This window comes from Ambystoma mexicanum, chromosome 2p, assembly GCF_040938575.1.
Source record: "Ambystoma mexicanum isolate Mex_15411 chromosome 2p, UKY_AmexF1_1, whole genome shotgun sequence".
NCBI lineage: Eukaryota > Metazoa > Chordata > Amphibia > Caudata > Ambystomatidae > Ambystoma > Ambystoma mexicanum.
In genome coordinates this window covers 1,075,631,760-1,075,641,343 of record NC_090923.1, presented here as the reverse complement: position 1 = coordinate 1,075,641,343, position 9,584 = coordinate 1,075,631,760, and the positions used below count along the sequence as shown (strand labels likewise).

The 9,584-nt window shown below is 45.0% G+C and overlaps 1 pseudogene; it reads right to left on the bottom strand.

The window, feature by feature from the left end:
* Positions 1-662: 662 nt before the first annotated feature.
* On the bottom strand, positions 663-728 carry LOC138568573 (U6 spliceosomal RNA; annotated as a pseudogene).
* Positions 729-9,584: the final 8,856 nt, after the last annotated feature.

Sequence of the window (9,584 nt, the reverse complement as noted above, 5' to 3'; positions counted from 1 at the left end):
TGGCCTCCTCTAGCAGCAAAGGCGACCTTGCCCTTGCCTTTTCATCCTTATTCATTACATCAAGCACCCATTGTGCTCCCTGCTCCCAGGTTCTGGGCAACTTACCCTGAGCCGTGCTGCATGCCTTTAACCTTTTCACCATTTTTTCCCCAACTCTGTTATCCCTTTTAACGATACCTTTCCTTTGACTCCTCAACGGCGCCTCCGGCTGCTCCTGTGCCCCTCTTGGGTCTAGCATGTTCTTCTCTGGCTTCTGCGACTCTTCCGCCACTTCTCTTGCCCTCTTCTGTCCTTGGGGTACCGCGGCTTCCTCGTCGCTGTCCGTGGAATCCTCCAGCAGCAGGGGCGACATTGCCCTACCCCTTTCTTCCTTTTGCATCACATCCAGCACCCATTTGGCCCCAAGGTCTTTTTCTGCCTTTTTGGCCCATGCGCTGAATTCTTGCGCTCTTCTTGTTCTTTCTTCTGTCATTCCCGACTTTTGCCTCTTCTGGCTTTCCTGTAGACTTGCCTTCGCTCGCCTTGTTCCTCCTGTCTTGTTTCACCGGGCCCCTGTCTGGCTTCCCGTGTTGCCTGTTCCGACCGTTGTTCTAATTCGGCACGTACTGCCCCTTTTAATGCTTACTGCTGACTGCATTTACTGATTGTGCCACGGGTGCTTTTAAAATATGGAACGCTTCACGAATTTGCGTGTCATCCTTGCGCAGGGACCATGCTAATCTTCTCGGCGTGCCTTTCCTTTCTTCAGGTGCTTAATTGTCTCCTGGGCGAACGCTGCCCTAACCAGCTTGATCTCCTACTTATTTTACTACATGCGCATGGCTACCAATAACACCCTTGACTCCCACTTCAGGCCAGAGGGCGCTACCACTCCCATCCTCACTCCTAAGTACTCCAGGAGCCCCTTTCCCACGCCAGTTTTAAACAAGTGCTAGTCACTGGTGCGCCCATGGTGCCGTGGTCGCAAAAGGGGGCCTGCCATCCAAGCAACATTTCCATCCAAATACCTGCATAGCGGCCATAAACCGCCGTGGCCGCAAGAGGGGCATGCCATCACAGCAACTGTGTCATAAAATGTATGCATATCGTCGCGCCACATGCGACACCATTCTAAAAACCCCCCTAGCCCCCAGGCCCTCCATCGTGCCGTACTTTGTACTGCACGGGGCCTGGGGCATTGTTAGTTGGCTCCCTCTCGGAGCTGTGAACTGACCTGACGCTGCCCCCCCCGCCCCCCATGCTCCTGGTCTGCTCCGTGTCGTCCTGCTTCCACTGTGTGCACTGCACGCACACTGCGCTGTCCATTCAGTGACTGGCCTGTTTTACGTTCTCGTGGCAGCATTCGATCCTTGCCAGCTGCTGCCTCTGTGCGAAGCTGAGGGTAAATCGGACTGTTTTTATTTGTTTGCCGCTTTCCTGGCCCATTGGCCATTTTTGAAAAAATACATTTCGTTATCTATTTTTCCTGTTTCCGTTGGCCAGTAGATTACTTTTTTTATTTTTTTTTTTATAGCCCTTTTAGAATTTTGGCGATCTTCCGGGGGTCTGGCCCGAACCTCCCCTTTCCGATTACTGGTCTGGGCACTTAGTGCTTTGTGCCACCAGCCTCGTGACCTCTCGTGCGCGGCTGTTTCTTTAAATCCCCCGCGCGTCCGCTCCTTGTTGAACTTTTTCCTCCCTTCGGCCACGCCCCCTTGTCTTGCCGTCACTCCGTCTTGCTTTCGGTCTACCCGGGACAATCTTCCGATGCGCCCGCTTCATCGTCCTGCTTCTTCCTGGTCTGGTCTGCAGCGTTCCTGTGGCGGCTCCTCTGCTGCACGCGGTCGTGTCCTTGATCCTCCGCTTTCACTCGGCCGCCTCTTCCAGCTGGAGCCCGCCGCACGCCGCCCGCTCCCCGTGCCTGATGCCCGCGTAGCTTCCTGGTTGCTGCTCCCCGCCGCGGTGAGTCCTCCTTTCCTTGCCACGCCGCGCTGCTCGCTTTCCTGCAGACCCGCACCAGATAAGCCCGCAGAGGCAAACTTGGTCCTTTAAATGAAGGAGGTAACGAAATAAGCCCGTAGAGGCAAAAACGTTTCCTACTCCCCCTTTTCCAGGCCTTAGGAGCTTACCCGAGTGAGGTGAGCTCCTTGCCTGGTTGTGCCGATCCTGCATTTCCTTGGGGTACTTATACCCCCCTGGCCCTTTGCTGTCCCTCTGGGGGGGGCTGGACTTCCTCCTGCCCCCCTGTTGCTTTCCTCACACCTTTCCCCCATCCGTGTGGGGTTTCCCTAGCAACGCTGAGGGTGGGGGCGCCGCTTGGCTGCCCCTCCCCTTGTATTTCGCGCCGTTCTGTTTCCCCCACCCTGCGCCTAACCCCCCAGGCCCTCCATCGTGCCGTACTTTGTACTGCACGGGGCCTGGGGCAAATGGGCCAGAAGGGCACTCCGCCAAAAAATGTCTTGCAGAGCCTGCTCCGACCTCCAGACCCCTCCCCTCTGGGATGACTCTCGCAGATGCGGTGCCGCATCCAGCAGGCCACTTTCAGGAAACTCAGCGTTCGTGGCGAGTCGTTTGAAAGCAGTCTGCGCGTTGGTCTCTGCTTCACAACCCATTCTTCAACGAGGGTTCTGTAGCCTGCCAAACCCTCACATACAGTTTAGCAGCTGGTCAAACTGATATATATGTCCTGCATTTTGCAGATATCTCTTTATTAGGATGAATATTGTGACCAATCAAAACAGAAGAGTGCATTATTTGCTTAAAAGGTTTTCTTAATGAATCACTATGCGACACATTAAACATTTAAAATTGTGGACATTATGTTCCCATAATCTTTGCTTTTATGCAAATTTGCCAGGATTGAGTTCTATATAGAGTTACTATTGAACAACCTGGCTGGGGCCACGCCCCTTCCTCCCCAAAGCCCCACCCCTCCTATAGACCAACATCTTCCAGCATCCTTAATAGTTCTGTAGTTAAAAAAGGTTTCTCTACCAGCGTTTAACCTTTCTCAAACACGATTGGGAGAAGAAAAAACACTCCTTACAAAAAAATGGCCTAAATATTGTGCTCTAATATCGATGAGGGCAGAACATTCAACCAATATATGCCTTAGGGTTTGTACAATGTCCCTTTTTTTTACAAAACCTTCCTAGAGCTTGATCAGAATTAGGATCAGAGGATCGAGCTGGCCAAACCTCTCTGGTCGGTCACACGTTTAAAAAAATGGGAGAAATTGTTCTAAAAAAGGATGTGGGTACAGTTCCAAAAATTTTGCCAACGCCCCCAATGCTTTATAGCTGCTTGAAACTGTGGAGTGTAAGCAAAAGCTTCTCATCTTGTCCACTGTTTCGATCCAATCAATTTCATGGGTTAGAGTTGAAATCCTGCATGTTTCCTCCACTTTTAGTCGGAATACTTTCAAAATTTTGGTTGATAAAGTTACAAAAATTAGAAGACTTACTAGTTACGATATTATGCAAATCCTCATATACAGTGCCAGACATAGCAGTAATTAGTTTAGCATAGAGTGTTAGTATCCGCCAGCAGAACCAGGCTTGAAGTGATAACAAGCCCAGCTCAAAAGGTAACAATGACATGGAGACAGATGAAGGAAGATTTAATGTCCTTTAACAAACTGGTTCTATTTCAGAGCCATACAAGATCGATGTTACCACTTTTCCTATGTAGAATTTTATCAAAGGCTTTAATGAGAACTTGTAATACTTATTATATATCTTCTTCATTTGACAAACCGATACGTCAACTATTTTCTCACAATTACCTACTATAGTTGAAACATTAGGATGTACTAGGATCAGGAAACCAAGGTATATGTAGAGGGAATTTGAATATTGTTAATCGTCCATTTAAAACTGTCGCCTCTTTTAGAAGATTTAGTGAGATGGATGACACTTGATTTATCTGGTTAATAATCAGTTCATTGTCATATTTCCCTAAGGTGGTCAACATTCTTTGCAGTTCTATCAGGGTTGAATTAAGCAAAGTGACTTCGTCAGCATATGCCATCCGACTAATACCTTGAACTCCAAATTTGGGACTGATAATGACACCTTTTTAATATAACATATGCATTGGCCAGGTACAAATTGAAAAGACAGGGTGCCCATATGCACCCTTGTCTTAAACTTCTAATTGTCCCATATTGCATTAGTCAGTCAAATGTCCCTCCTCATCTATCCTTTCTTGTATTCTGGTGTCCTCATGAATATACTCCAATATAGCCAACATTGACAGTGGAATTCCCCAACCCCTCCACCTTTGCCACAGTTTACCGCGATTGACAGTGTCGAAGGCCTTGAAGAAATCCACCATCGCAACATATAAAGAGCAGCCCATAGTGACCCACACCTTGTCCCTCAAAGTTGTAAAAATGAGCCCTTTTAGTCTTGTACTTAAGCCTTCCGGAACCCTGTTTGGACTTTCTGCAAGATCATTTTATCCACTATCCATCCTCCAATTTTTCCATAACCAAGGCTGCAAAGATCTTATTATCTCCGTCTTAAAGGGCAATCAGGTGGTAATTTGCAGGATTCAACCGATCGCCCTTTTTAAATATAGGAATAATTATAGGAGACTTCCATGATTCAGGCATAGCACAAGACTACAAAATATTCAGAAAAAGCAATGTAAGCAGGACAGCCCACAATTTCTCATTAGATTTCAAAATCATGTTAGTCAGAACATTTGGTCTGGCCACCTTTGAATTAGAAACTTTTGCTATTAGTCGTTCAACATCAGCGGTTTCAAAGAAAATTTCCCACAAAGAAAAATAGGTTGTTGTTTTTATACTATCAACAGTACTATTTATTGTTTCCCAATGAGCCTGCCAACCATACTCACTCACTGCACTACACTGTAGTAGACTTTGCTGACGATTGGCCTAATTAATTATTGACCAGAAATTTCAGGAATTCTTCGATATCAATACGTTCATCATGTTTTCACCATTAGCCTGTACTAAGCCAAACATAGCCAATTTGTGTACTCCCGCATCAATTGTCTTTTCCTGAAATAATAGGTCTCACTATCAACCACACTCAACCGTAGTTGGCCCAACTGTTTCCTACATATCTTTTTCTTAACCCAAATTGTTCTATCAAACTGATGGATATGTTAGGAGTTACTTCGTTCCTCCCTCTCCCATAAGAATCCATTAAAACCATGGCTAGTGCAGACCAATTCCAACTCATCAATGGAACTTTCCTGCACAATATTTTTCACTTGCTTCCTTAATGTACCTCCATCTTTCCTAAATGTCCTAATCCGATTTCCAGCACAATTAACATATAGATTTGTGCTTATAACTACTGAGACGGATTGTGATCCCAAATTCATATTAACTATAATCTTATCATGATCACTCAATTGAGTATTTTTGAGCTCAAAGGAAGAATACAAATCAAACATAGATCTTGATAAAAACACATAATCAATTGTGGATGATTTCGTACCACTTTTCCACGTTGCTTGCAGCTGTAGATCTCCCAGTATGCCTCTTTTTGCCATGATTAAATCCCACTCCAGAGACCATGCTCTCCATTTCCTACCATTAATATTACTACTTTTGTTTTTAGAGCAATCATTTTGGTAACAGTAAGAATTAAAGCCCCCAGCTACAACTACACTTGCATCGTGGATGGATAACCAATCTCCCAAGATTTTCGTACATTTTTCAATTATATCATCAATTACGCTGGGCATCGGGTTCCAATCGTTATTATTATTATTATTATTACAACCACAAATGAACCCCTGCCTGCAGTCGGGATTTTTAGTTTCAGCTCAGGCACCTCTAGTTAGACACCATGGTGCCTGGAAAAGGGGTAGTCAAACTATTTTATGCCGAGCCCCCCTTGAGTAGAAATGATGTTGCCGATCCCCCTCTTGAGTAGAAATGTTGTTGCTGGGCTCACCAGATGCCTTATCTGCATATATTTACTAACAAAAGCAGTGCCCTTTCAAGCTTTTTGAAAGAGCCTCGCGCCCCCATGGACATCCTTTGGGGGGCCAGTTCCACAGTTTGAAGGCCACCGGCCTAGACGGTATAGGAGAAGAAACGTTTAACGTTCCTGCCTGCAATGAATACAGGGGTGAAATACTATTATTTTTTTTTTCAAAACTTATCTTTGGTACTGTTTTGAAAAAGGTTCAGCCTTTGTATTCTAATACATTTTATTATCTGCTCTTTCACAAACATACAATGCTGGGCTATTCTTTGGTCACTATAATGATTTATTGTTATAATAATCTGCTGAAACAAACTTTAAGAGCCAGCTCATCCGCTTACTAAAGAGTAGAAACTGAGCATTCAGCCTAGCTACCAAGCAGTGAGCCACGTGTACTTGCAAACCCCTTGTTTGAATCTAAGTTTAGAGTTGAATATGCAACTGAAACAGGGCACTTTGGTAAAATCACATTTGGGTCTCTCCTCATTCCCCTGGTCCTACAAAACAATTTATGGTCTCACGTGGGGTCCTCTAATCACAACTCTACAACAAACCACAAATGCCTCTATGGAAATGCACCTGCTTACCTAAAAGGTAGTCTCAAACTGTATGAGCCATGCAGACACCTGCGATCAAGCAACACCCAACGCTTGGTTAATCCACGAGCCAAAAGAGTGAGGGGGAAAAGAGTGAGGGGGAATGGGCAATCGTTGCCGGTAGACGCAGCACAGGCCTGCAACACCCAGCCAATAGATCTACGACAGGAAAACCATCTACTACCATTCCAAAAACGCCTAAAGACTATTCTAGCGGTGATAGGTTGTTAGATCGGTCCGTGTTCTTTGTCCTATTTTTCTTCCTGTCCTGTGTTGATGTGCGCCCTTATACCTGCAGGCTATGGTGCGTAACAAATAAATAAATAAAGAGCTTCTACTCGACTTCTTGGATTGGCAGGGAGTCCAGGCTCCCTATGACATGGCCCTTTGTGCCTTTCCCGCTTTCCAGGCCATCTACAAAGTAATCTGCAAGCTCCGAAGAAGCCCCACCCAGAAAATATCCTGCTTTTGTTCCAATCTGCGCAAATATATCAAGTATCATTTCTTCTAGTAATCATTTATTTGGATACGTTCCTTTGAGAGTATTTTGTTGGAGTCAACCCTGCCCGAGTGACTACACATTCACAGCAAAACCAACTCCCAACACATGGCAGTTTCACTTTTTAATGGCCCCCTGAAAGCCCAAAGCGAATTAAAAGATGTTTCAGACGCTTTGGCTGAGACGCTTAATCACCACCTACAAATATTTCACTATTATCGAGATGAAGAGTTTCTACAACACAGGGGGGGATCCCCTTCTGTACTCAGTGAAGCATCCAATCCTCAAGTGGCTGAAGAGGAGGGAGGAGGAAGGACCGGGCAGCCCCCGAGCCCCAGGGTAGGAGCAGGGGAGACCAGCCTGGAGGTCCCAGTGTAAGAGCAGGTGTTACTCTGCAGGTAAAACTAGTCACCAAGAGACCCCAGTGTGTGCTGCTTCTACAAATCTGTCCATGTGTAGTTGTGCAAACTGCTCTATGTATGAACTTGTGGATACAGCTCTGTAAAGTGTGGTTGCATATAAAGGTCTGTATTCGCATGGTTTTGTAGACTAATCCCCTACATATGTAATTGTTTGTTTGTATGTTCCTAGAGAACACGCATACCACAGATTGTGTCTTGGATGTAGGGGAGGCTGGCTGGGCACAGAGGGTGAGACCAAAGTTAGCTCAGGGATGCAAAGAGCCCACTCTTCTGGCCCTCACGAATTCCCAGGTAGCTCACTGTTGTGTTACAAATGGAGAGGGCATCATTGATTTAATTCCAGTGGTGTTGTTTCACATTTAAACTTTATTTGTATATGTTGCCCTTTGTTGTGACACGTGTTTCGACCATCTGGTCCTCTTCAAAACAGAGCTATTCTCTTTACATTAATCACACAATATTTATTAATTATCAAAATCAATAAACATTACCACACATTTGCATATTCAAAATACACATAAATAATAATTAGACAAATCAATATAGCATAGTAGATTAATTATCCAGTCAACACGTCACAAACAGAAAGGTTATTCAAATCCATAACAGAAATTGTAGGGTTGGAGAAAGGGAGGATTGGTAGGGGCGAGAGACAAAGAGTATGTACATTTCCGTTAGCATAATTTCGCTGATTGCTAATATAGTCCATCATTTATGTGATGGTTCAATATACGTATGCCAGTGAGAAAGTCACCTCATGCTATTTTATGTCACCACTGGGATATTTCTTTCTCCATATTCTTGCTAAAAGCTAACCATGTTGTGCCTTAGTTGGAGGTTTCACCTAATCTGAAATATTTTCATAAGGAACGGAACAGAAATCATGAAGGAAATGGCTGCCAAAAACATATGATGTCGTACGCAAAGCATGTGATGCCATAATGTAAACAAACATAAAAAAAAGAGTGTCAATATGGCGCCCGCCACTGAGAACGCACGCAGAACGTTGGACTGGGACAAGAAATAGGCCCGGACACCAAAAAAAGTGGCCCACCCCTCGACTCCAAAGAAAGCGGCCCTCAAACCATCATCTGTGAATCGCGTCAATTCACGACTTTACAGAAAATGCTACTTATGGAGGGTTAATGTGTTTGTTGCATGTTAAGTTTTGTGTAAACACTTGAGAAAGTGATAACATTCCTTCTGTTCTTTTTTTTAAAAAAAACAACATCATCACATGGCTAATGACTTATCTTGCAGAACCAGACTCAAGGCATGTCTACTCGTTGCCACCAGTAATTAAAATAGAGTTGCAGTCAAATGATGAAAACGGAAAGTACCATGCCAGTTGAATTTATGCTCAAATATTGCAACACAACTCATAAAATAACATAACTTTACATAATTATAGTTCTGTGGCAGGGTCCACAGCTGCAGGGCGCAGGAGTGGCATGAACCAACCACCCCCACTGCGGTTTTGGGACCTGCAAGTCGATACTTATACAGCGCTCTGCAACCCCAGCAGGGAAGGAGGGTTAGGGTGACGATGGTTGGATAGGAAAGGGGGAAGTACGGAAACCAGAATGAGGTTTAGGGAGAGTTTATTCATAGGTTGGGGATGTTAGGGTAAGGTTTTGACCACTGCGAACACTTCCCTCGAGCTATTACACAGCACTCATACAAACATACGTCCCTGCTTCTGACTCTTCACACACATACAATATCACTATCGCAGTATACAAAGGCACAGCAGCATAATAAACACACATGAGGTAGTGCAGCACTTAGGTTAGTTGTCGCCCAGAGTGTCCCATGTTGTCTCCTGCAATTTCAATGTGCAAGGATGTGTCGCAGTAACTGTTCAAATGCTGCAAGAGAGTGCTACAATTAGTGCACATATCAAACACTGCTACACATGGCTGTTCACGTGCATGTACAAATGCAGGAGATTTGGCGAGGTCACACGTAGCTACTAAACATGCACAGTAGGAGCCGCATGTGGCTCTAGTAAGTGGTAACGTGTTAGGGCATGCAGGAGTAAGCAGTTAGTAACGCCTGAGGAAGGTGTTCTGAATTGTGTGTCCACAGCTAGCGAGCCGCTAACCAATCATTTATGAAG